Source organism: Sturnus vulgaris, chromosome 1 (genome assembly GCF_052056855.1).
Source record: "Sturnus vulgaris isolate bStuVul1 chromosome 1, bStuVul1.hap1, whole genome shotgun sequence".
NCBI lineage: Eukaryota > Metazoa > Chordata > Aves > Passeriformes > Sturnidae > Sturnus > Sturnus vulgaris.
Genome location: NC_142243.1, coordinates 129,246,100 through 129,257,042, shown reverse-complemented (window position 1 = coordinate 129,257,042; position 10,943 = coordinate 129,246,100). Strand labels below are relative to the sequence as shown.

General features: G+C 33.9%; 1 long non-coding RNA gene across 1 annotated transcript; it reads left to right on the top strand.

Annotated features, from left to right (window-relative positions):
* Positions 1-599: 599 nt before the first annotated feature.
* LOC148225521 (uncharacterized) lies at positions 600-7,329 on the top strand. Its single transcript, XR_015807860.1, has 2 exons — positions 600-815; positions 3,443-7,329. It is a non-coding gene; the product is annotated as an uncharacterized LOC148225521 (long non-coding RNA).
* Positions 7,330-10,943: the final 3,614 nt, after the last annotated feature.

Here is a 10,943-nt window from a genome sequence, read left to right as displayed (position 1 = left end):
CTGATGCAAGACTGTCAAAATTCAAGGACTTTCAGGACATTTTCTTAAATGAAAAAGAGACTCAAAATTGCAAATTTACTTCTTTGAAGCACTTCTGTTTCATCTGTGGTGATTACTGAGATGTTTTGCTCTGCCTAAAGATTTCTCTGAACTTAAAATAGCACAGACTAAATTCTTCTTCTCCTGTTTAGACTTGAACCTTATAGATGTCCTTACAGTAAACAGACAACTATTTGGGAAGATATGAAGAAAATAAATCCTTTTTCGTATTTTAGTTTTAAAGGCAATGCTGGTTTAAAATTTAAGATAATTACTAGTTTTTTTCTGGTGGTAATTTATCTACAAGGAATGAAAGAAAATATTATTAGAATATTTTCAGCTATATTTTTGAGTCACTGTAAGTAGGTCTTTAAAACAGCTTAGATTGCTCACTGTGGAACAAGGAAAACAAAATTCATAGCACAGACAAGTGTGAATCTGGGTCATGTTTGTTCAGCTATGCCTCTCATGTCTGAAGTCAAAACCCTATTTCCATACTGAATATAAAGAAGGTAGTTGTTATCCTGAGACTGTTTTCCACTTAGTCTTTTAACACAGACTGAATGGCCAGATTGATTCTCACTACTAAAATCCCATCACATGATTTACACTAGCAGGCTCTTGCTGTAAAGTTATAGCAGGGAGCTGGCCAGGATGCAAAGACACAACACCAAAGATTAAACTGTGCAGCTCAAGAAATGTGGAATCCCTGTTTGCATACTATTTTTTTTGCTCTTAGAATACCTTTCTTTTGGATGGGCTGTGTAGGATATCTGGTAAGTCTCTCCACCTCCTCTGCTTGTTAGACTCCTTTTCCCACTTGATCTCTCCTTTTCAACTGTCAGAACATGAGCTCTTAGTGGATTCTTTTCCCTTGTCTTACCTGCTAATAGGCATTTTTCTGGCTTACCTCAATAGCAGTCATCCTTACCAAAGAAACTATGGAAAAAAATATTTCCTAGTTTCATACAGTTATAACTGTTTGTTTGCAGTAGCAGGCAGACCAATGGAAACAAGACAGAAAGCCTCAGCTCATCTCCATAAATATTATTTCTTTTGGAAATATTTGCTGTCTTAGTTCAGGAATTTTTATATTTCTTTTCACCATTTTACTTTCTTAAAGATTTCTGACTCTTTTCCTTATACCTTGATAGAAATGGCATTTAAAAACTCCTATTTTTAAATACAGTAATTTACATAAACAAATACAAAAAATTATGCTCTCTAATGAGAGCATGTTGTCTTCTTTGAATAAGTTTACTAAATGCATTCAAAATGTTCAGAATTCAGGCAAGAAACATTATTTTGTTATTATGTGACCAATCTTGTATTAATTCACATTTTACCACTTTTAAGCATATGCACTTACTCAGACATAAAATATTCAATATTCTGTTAAGCTGGTACTTGTTGTAAAAAATATAGTGGGTTTAACATCTTGTCCTAGATTTTAAGAAATGGGCTTTTTGTGTATTCAACTTTGCATATACAAATAACTGAGCTGAATTTCTGCATGCATAATTCATAACAGGTGCAAATACTCTTTGGGTGATTAGATAAGAGCTAATATTTGTGCTCACAATCACTTTAGGCACATGAATTCAGGTCAATGATTTGTGAGCACAAAATTACTCAAACTGCAAAGGCAGGTAGACACATGTAAATCAGACCTTGATTTTGCTGACTGGTGGAGGGTAGATTTGTTCCTGCAAGGGGCTGAAAACTTGTCATAAATTTTGAGAATTCACTATTTGTCTTTTGATCATAAGACGAGCAGAGTGATCAGCACCTTGAAGAACTATGACATCCTTAAAACACCCTTTATGAGTGAAGAGACTCACTTTTCTGCTACAATTCAGAAAGTATATGTTTAACTTAAAGGGCAAGTGAAGTGTTAATGGATGCGTTGATGTGCAATAAATTAACTACATATTTAAGTAATTTGGTAAATAATGAAAACTTTTAAGAGGTTTGTAGAGGGGAAACAAGGGGGAATTAACATCAAAAAGGCACTAAATATTCCAGAGAAGTAAAAGAAATTAACCATCACACTTGCTAGAGAGCATTAAAGCTTTGCATGAATGCTTTAATTCAAATGTAAAGTGGTGTTGGGTAGCTGTATCTTAATCCCCCTTTAGCTAGTGAAGAAAGGTCATTTTACTTCTACTTGAAGGAAGTCACAGAAGGTTTTAATATGCTTTAATTTTGTTTTATCTTTTCTGAGTAAAAGCACTAGGATACATTTAGGATGAAATGGCTATTTGTAAGTAAATGGCAGTTCAAAATATTTCTTATGAAACCTCTCAGGCGCTGTCTGACAGGAGGCTCAGCTGAACACACCAGCCCTATTACACAGAGGTGCTGAACTGAGGGCCGAAGGTTCCAGGATTTTCAGTTCAAACTGAAGATCAGCTCCCAAGCTCTGCAAAAATGAGAAGCAGAGACCCTGGTTGAAGTCAGCATTGTCAGAGTTTTAAAAACCCTGCTGCAGAGCTCCAACTGGGCTGCACTCCAAGAGCATTTATTTGGATAAAAACCAAAATAAAATAAAAATGAAACTCTCCCTGTAACTTGTTCTATTCCTCCTTATTCTTGCAGACTTACTTTAAAAGACCTTCTAGAGAAGGGCTATTTGCTCAGAAAAGCAAAATCTGGAGACTGGTAGCAATAAAATAATTTTTTAGTTTGTCTGCTTCTTTCTGGACTAAGTTCTATGTATCTCAGTTATATCTATAATAGCCAATTAGATATTATCATATATGCATAAAAATATATAATAATCTATTGTATATACACATTAGTTGTATCTATAATTAAAGGAAGATTAATAAAAGGACTGATAACATTGGAGAAATTTTAAGTGTGATCCAGTATAGCATTAATTTCTATTTACCAGCTTGCCACAGAACATGAAAAGAAAATTCCTTAATGAATAATAACCTTTATATGCACAGCATACCATAAAACCCAACTGAGATAAAATGTGTGGATTGAGATCTTAATTAAAATTAATTTAAAATATTGTATATGATTACTTTGGAAGAATGTTTAACTATAAGATAGTGGTAATGTCCCTCATAGTAATGCTGTGTTCTCACACATGAACCCAGTGTTTTCTAGAGAATATAAATGAAGGTTCTACCAAGTGGGAGAGGACTGACATCTGTGCTCTGACACTACACAGATATCAGGAACTCAGTGTGCTGCTTTGGACCAGAACACAGACTTTGCAGCCCTGTGAGATTGTATTCCTTCTTAACAGGAACCCGGTCAGAGATGTCCAGTGTTAGTATGTGATTGGGCAATATAATTGAGTTTATATTCATGCTACTAAGCTGGATTAGTGAGAATATAACAGTTTGTCTGGTACTGCTGACTTTTTTTTTCTTGATGTTATTCTCAGGCATAAGTCTAAGAAAGAAGGAATCTACTACTGATGGAAATAAAACAGTAAAATTCATTTTACCAAATTGCACAGAGCTCCATCCTGACCTTCAGTGATTATGAAAGCATATAGACAGGCATTCTAGGAGGCAGAGAAACAAGAAAAGCTCTGAACCACGTAACTTGAGGTTTGTACTGACACCTGTCTCTCCCTGATTAACCTCAGAAAATCTCAGCTTCTGCCAAAGATGAAGGCACCACAGAACCTCTTTAAATATATAAGAGAAGGAAGCTAAACCCTGCATTTTTAATACAGCCCAGCTAGAAAGTCTCTTTTGGAATGAAAGTGGAGCCATTTTCTTTCTAAAAAAGCTATTTGTGAAGCAGCTTTTAATTGGCTCTAAAAACTGTGTATTTGAAGATGTCCTGTCTTAGGAACACTGATGATTACAGATAAGAAATCCTACCTCAAAGAAATGAACTGGACTACTTTACTAAATTTAAATTATGCTTTGTAAACTGCATAAAATAGAAAGAAACTGTGATTTTTTAATAGCTCTGTAAGGCAGTGTTCCCCTATAAGTTCTGTATGAATGCCTTGACTTCATCAAGATGAAGATTAAAATGTAATCTCATCTCAAAATATCATTTTAGGGCATTCTTACACAGCTTGAGTTGAACAAAGCAAATTTGAATTCCTTAATTCAGCTGCTCACTACAACAGAGGAAAATTCTCAGCTGGTGCATATAGGGAAGATTTGCTACACACAAGCCACACAAAAATGCAAAGACAGAGAAAGGTCAAAAGAAAGAAAACTGAAGTCAACACTTTCTGGCAATCCTGGTGTAGTAAGTATTCACTGCCTTAAAAAAAATTAATTAGGGAATTCCTGGAGCTTTTGGGTTTTATTCCACTGGAATGCAATGGAGAGATCATGTACACGAAGGAGGAAATCTTACCTCAAACCACAAAATCATACAATGTGATTTATGAAATATATGTAGGTTACAAAAATTAATTTGATGGGTCTTAATAATGAAATAGACTATGAGGAACCCATGATTACTGCTGAGGGTTTTTTAGTGGTCTTTTGTCATTCTGAACTTTATTATAGTTCATTGTAGTCATTTAATCTATATATTATTACTATCCATAGAAGGGAAATGTAACATAGTGATTCATCCATAAAGACTACAGTAAAGCAGGTGGAAAAAAATTCATTCCTAATGGACACTGACAGATAATACAAACTACAGAGGAAAATATGTTTGGTCCAAAATATCATTGAAGAATATGCTTTTTATTATATTATAGTATTTGTTGTGTGCCTGTGAAAATCTTCCTGAAAGAAAACTTAATGAGATGAATATATTTTCCCTTGAAAATATGTTTTCTTTTCAAAATTTTACTTCTGTTGTATTTGTACTTTCTATCTTCTGTTCTATCTGTACTTTTTTTTTTTTGATTGATACCAACACATGAATTTCAACTTAGTGTAATTTCTTATGTACCTTAGATACATCTAGAATTCTTGGTTGTGTAATGGAAAGGGAACAGAGTTCATAAGAGTTGGAAGGAGCATTCTTTAGTCTGTGCTTCAGAATGCTTGAACCACCATACATTTTAACTTCTCAAACAACTGGCGAAGTTTTTTTTGCCTTCAGAATGGCAAAGGCTCGGCTTTTGAAGCTGCTGACCTGACACTTTACAAGTATGAGTTCCTCTATTTGCTTATTTTTTCTGAGTTGCCTGAGTAATTTGGAACCAGTCACTTCAGGTTTTTGTGCCTTGGTCTGCCTACTTTTTTTGGAATGGATTTGATATTGACCTAGTTCTATATAAAGTCCTATTTCTTTTTGCTGTATTCAGCAATTGAATTTTCTATTATCAAAGCAATAAGAAAATCTGTGGGTGAAGTTAGACACCTATTTTTCTTTACTTGTGTTGCCTTCTGGTGAATTCAGTGGTAAAGCACTGACTGACAAATAAGTGCAGAACATTTTAGCCAGCATGTGGTGTGTCAGATGCTGAAATGTGATGCTATGTGGCAGTATTTTATCACTAAACAGCATTGTCACACAGCATATACAGATGCCTGAATTAAAGTGGGCCCAGAGAGCCTAAGCTAACAAGAGCACTACATTTAACTTGATTTGTACAGCTCATAAGGAAGGTAAAAAATTTTAATCATGAATATTCCTGTTGTCTCTTTCAGGTGAAACATTGCATTTTCATTTGTTTATTCAGTTTTTATTCTATTGAAGATACTGGAAATTTTCTCATAATTTTGATGGATCTTTAATTAATCTTAAAATCACTTATATGTTAGAAATTAAAATCTTATTTCAACAGCTCTTAATTTTATGTCTCACCCATATCTGTAAAAGGAAGCTTATTAATGTTTTTGCTTTTGTTTTTAAAATTTTTAATATCAATGTTTTTATTCCATGCATACAAATTCCTGATAACATTATTAAATTGTCTAAAACAAATAAAAATTAATACCCACTGTTTTCTGTCAAGGTTAGATATCTCAATAGAAGGTCCTTTAAGATTTAATCTTATCTTGTCTTCATGTTTAAATAAATTTCAAAATCTGTCCCTGTCTGCAGCAGTAAGACTTGCAACAATAGAATTCGGTATCACAACCCTGCTATTTATTTTCTGAGTCTCCTATAAATGCATGATCCTTTTGTTTACATAGCTGTTTTCAGAAATGAAGATGTTATTTTACTTGTGCATATGGAGTAGCCTTGGAATTCAATCTGATGACCCTTTACAAAAGCCTGGAGAATGTCCCTGTCTGCACTCTCTCTCCTCTGTAAAGATCTCAGACTGTGAATTACATGTTCCAATTTTTTTAATAGCTGTAAAAGGCTGAATGGAAGGAGACTTTATACTCGTTTTATGACTAATGTGGGAAACTAGCCAAAGAGAGTTCTGAAAGGTTAGAATGACTTTGATAGTGTTGGTGCCTAATCATTGCATAGAATATTGATGTGACAGACAGGTGCTTTGTAAAGTCCTATTTTAAATGAGGTAGTGACTTACCAGAAGGAAAAGATATTTTAGAGTCCGAGTCTAAATAATTTCACTGTTATAATTCCTTGTTATTGGTTTCCAAAGACAATGATAACTTTTCATTGTAATATTTTGCATGCAGTAACTTTGTAGCTATTTTACAATATATGTAACCACTGTGCATAAGCACTAGACTGTCATTGAACTAATTTTGATTTAATTTGACATGTCAGGAACCTTGACTCAACATGTGTTACTCCATAATCACTTAATCAGTGTCAGTAGAATCAAAAAGTCAATTTTACACCTGCACTAAAACCTTGACTATGAAACAGAACTCAGACACTGACACAATTATTTCATTCTGGTTTTAGTGACAAATTAAAACTGACAAGGAGGAAAGAAAATTAACAAACTTTGAAAGGGAAGCATGTACAGTCTAATGGATTAATCTCTAAATTCACCTGCCATCTTACTGATTCTCTAATAATCCTGGAAAAAAAGAACTAATGAAGTACAATGAACAGAGAAGATTTCCACAGGTCTCGAGAACAATGGCATATTTAAGCATCTACCAGTTTTACCAATATTAGCTCATTTGAAAGGTATAGTTTAGCCACAAGTATACATTCTACTAAGACTCATACCAGTCACAGGTTTTTGAAGGTTAATTATTTGAGGAATTATGGATCTTATTAAATAAAGTCATGGATCTTTATCACAAAGTATAGGTTTCATTTGTTAATGTGAGAAAAAATAATTTGTTTAGATATTGATGCTGGTTTTGGTAAACTTATTAAAAAATAGGCATGGTGTAGCTGTAAATACAATGAATCTCATTATTTGCATAAACATTCTTATCAATAAAATTCTGTGGCTTAAAATTTTACTGTATCTCCCTGCTTTATTGGTCAGTTTCCAACTCTAGATCAAATTCTTGTCTCGGTGGTCACAGACTCACATTTTGCTCTTACAGGTTTGTTTAGCTTACTCCTTTTATTTATAGAGAGTGTTCCATACTCTAGTAAAACACTTGGTTTTGACTGCCTATTCATTATGGTACTTTGCTCCTCTGTTTTTCTTTTATCTGTCTTTTACTTTAATCATACTCTAGTGGTTCCTGCTTTAGAGACAATTACCTTTACTTCAGAATCCTTTACATAAAGATCTACCTTTTTTATTGAGAAAATGAGCAGTGATTAGCAAGGTGAATGCCAGGGTTCCTCATTTTCTAATTTGCATCTGGAAGTGGAGTGTATAATTCCATCAAAATTCCAGTTCTCTAGACTCAAAAGCAGCGTCATGAAGTTGTGCTTGGCAATACAGCACTCATGGACTCCATAGTTTTCTTCAGGACATTCTCTTAATACTGCTTTTTAAAAATTGTTTAATTACCTTCTGCAAAATGTGGCATACCTCTAGATAAACACACTAATGTAGATTGCAGTTCTATGATTGGCTTTTTAAAAAGGTTCAGGACAAACAACTTCAGGAGCAATGAAGGAGTAACAGAGGATAAACTCTAAAACAGAAAGGGAAACTAAAGATAAAGTAAAAAGCTGTGACTTGTCCAACAATTTTCAGCTGTCTGATAGGTGTTGAATGATGCCAAAGTTTCACAAAATGAACAGTGCAGATTTGCACATAGCTCAGTTAAATGATAATTTTGCACATAGACATGTGTGTTTGTTGGGATGAAACTTTAGTGACACTGGGATATTGCAGCACTATTGTAGAGTGGCATTTCAGCAAGTTTATTTACTTGCCATCAATGTATCATCTTTTAACTTAATTGTATTGTTATGCCTGAGGTAAGATAACTTGAACTTTACTCTATTTTCCAGTTGACTAATTTTAAATTTTTTGTTTGTTTTGGGGTTTGTTTGTTTTTTCTTTTTTTTTTTTTTAATGGGTTGGATGCTTTTTTTGGGATTATTTTTGTTTATTTTTGTTGATTGTTTTATGTCAATTCTTGATTAACCCAAGATTTTGATAAAATTTCATTGTCTGGTAGTGGTAACAACTGATAGTTTTTCATGTAAAATGACAATACTCTGCTTTACAGCAAGCTGCATGTTTTAATTATGTATCAGTTTGGCAATGCAAGCCATGAAAAACAAAAATAAATCACATTGTTGCTTAGGCAAGACATTGTCATTTTAGTAACAAATATGCTATTGTTATCATGGTACTGGAAATAAAAAAGCAATAATTACATCAAGAGTAATGAGCAGTCAGGGTTATCCGAGCTTGTTAGTACCCAAGGGTTGTATGGCTGGATCAGAAGGAACAGAAGCACAGTGAGTTCAAAGTTGCTGGTACTCTACACTGGTCATGGTCCTGTGAGAAAATTTGCTGATATCCCAGACCTGATGTTCCCTTTGCTAGTTCAAGTGGCACAATAACAATATGCTTAACACACACAGACTGATCTAGATTTATTTCAGAAAGCTGCTCCTGGAGGATAAAAATAAATTGTCTATTGGCTTCACTATTGAAATTCTTTGTCCAAGAAATGAGATTCTTATGTTCTGCTTGCCCTAGAAATCGTATAACCTATGGCTCTTGCATCTCAGGAGAGCATCTGATTGGAATGGAAGCTAGATTCTCCTTGACAGATTAGGATCCTAAAACATAGGAATCCACTGTGTAGGAATTTAGATTCTTTCCAGACATGTTGTACATATATTTTGCATGCATGTTCTATTTAGATTTTTTTACCTGCCTTAACAGCACAAGTGCGTATTTTTCTTCATTTTATGAGGAAAAAGATATTCCTGATAAAAACTTTACACCAAAACCAAGATATGCCTTTCAATATTAAGGAAGGCCTCAATTGAGTTTTCATTGACTCACTGTTCTTAATGTTCTTTTCAGGCATGCAAGGCTTGGATGACTAAACCAGGCATTTAAGGCTATAAAAATCGTGGTTCATTTTATAAGAAAAATAAGCCTCATTTTCTTGTGCCTTCTAATCCATTACCAATGCCCCTTCTCTCTTTCAATGTCCTTCTCATAGTATAGATACAAATTTTCGCTATGTTTTTCAAAGGAACTAAATCTCATTTGAAAATTTGTTGTATTTAGTTTTCTGTAATATTTCTTATATTTTGTTAATGACCATTATGACAAAAGTCCTTCCTGCTTATCTGGAATAAGGTGATCTCTACCACCTTATTCTGAAAACTAACCAAAAAAGCCAACTTACTACACGATCAAAGCTATCCAAAATCTGTTATGCCCCAGGGAATAGTGTGTCGCCCATAGAAACCCTACTCAATTCCATATTTCCGGTTTTATTATTCAACTGCTCTTTTTTTTTTTCTTAAGTAAACCATCATCCCCATAAGATCAGTACTGACATCCCTGTACTACTCCTGGGCAACTAGAAAATGGAAAGCAAGCAAGGAGAGGAATGGTAGACATTGGAGTAAGTTAGATGACCTGTGCCCTACAACCAGGTTTTGTAACCTAGTCTCATGACAAACGAAGAAATAGCAAAAAATAACATAAAAAAATAAACCCCAATGTAGCAGAAGCTCTGTCCATATAAATGTTACAACAGTTTCCTAGTGAGGGTGATTAAGGAAAGAGTTTTGGGAAGAATACAGAAAAATAAACATCTTCCATTGTCCTCTCTCAGCTTCCAGGATCAGAGGTATAATGCACATGCCAGCAGCTTGTATTCAGGAAAGGAAGAAGTCATTTATTGTTTTCTATTGGAAGCAATCTAATATGAAATTAATTTCAGGTATTTGGAAAAGATGAGATCATTATAACAACTTAATTTGATTTCCTGAATAATATAGATCATAAAATGTCATCACATTATTCCTGTCATGCTTTTTAAAATGTTTGATCTTGATTTCAACCATAAATCCAACACATGTTCCTCTGATGTGTATATATGAGTGATTTATTCCTTATATATTAAAATTGTCCATTTCCATTTTATGTCCTTGTTTATTCTTTTTTGTGCAAAGCCCAGAATTCAACTTTAATGTTCACCACTAACTTTTGACTCACAATTTTTCATCTTCTTTTATATTTCTCTCTTCAAACCCACTTTCCGGAATTTTACTATTTTAAAATCTTTTCTTATCATCTTGTGTTTCAGATTCCTTGCCCTATCTTCTATCTCCTGATCTTTGCTCCCTATTGGTTTTCCAAGCCTATACACTTTTCACCTGGCTTTCTTAGTAGAAACACTGTGAACATAGCTAGGTGAGATGGATTGTTGTTTCAGTTTCTAATGGAACAGTAGCTTGCAGCAGCTATAGAATGGAAAATTTGTTCCGTTTGAAATTCTAAACTGAAAAAGCTTAGAATGTTTGGAAACATACAGGTCAAAATTGTTCATCTTTCTCCTGAGCAAAAAGTGAGATATTTTAATCAGCTGGATTTATTTACTGGATCTTATGGTTCTGGAGCCTGAAGATCTTAGTGCAAGAAAGTATTCTTTGAATTCAAGGAAGCACCATTGCTTTGAAATCGTATT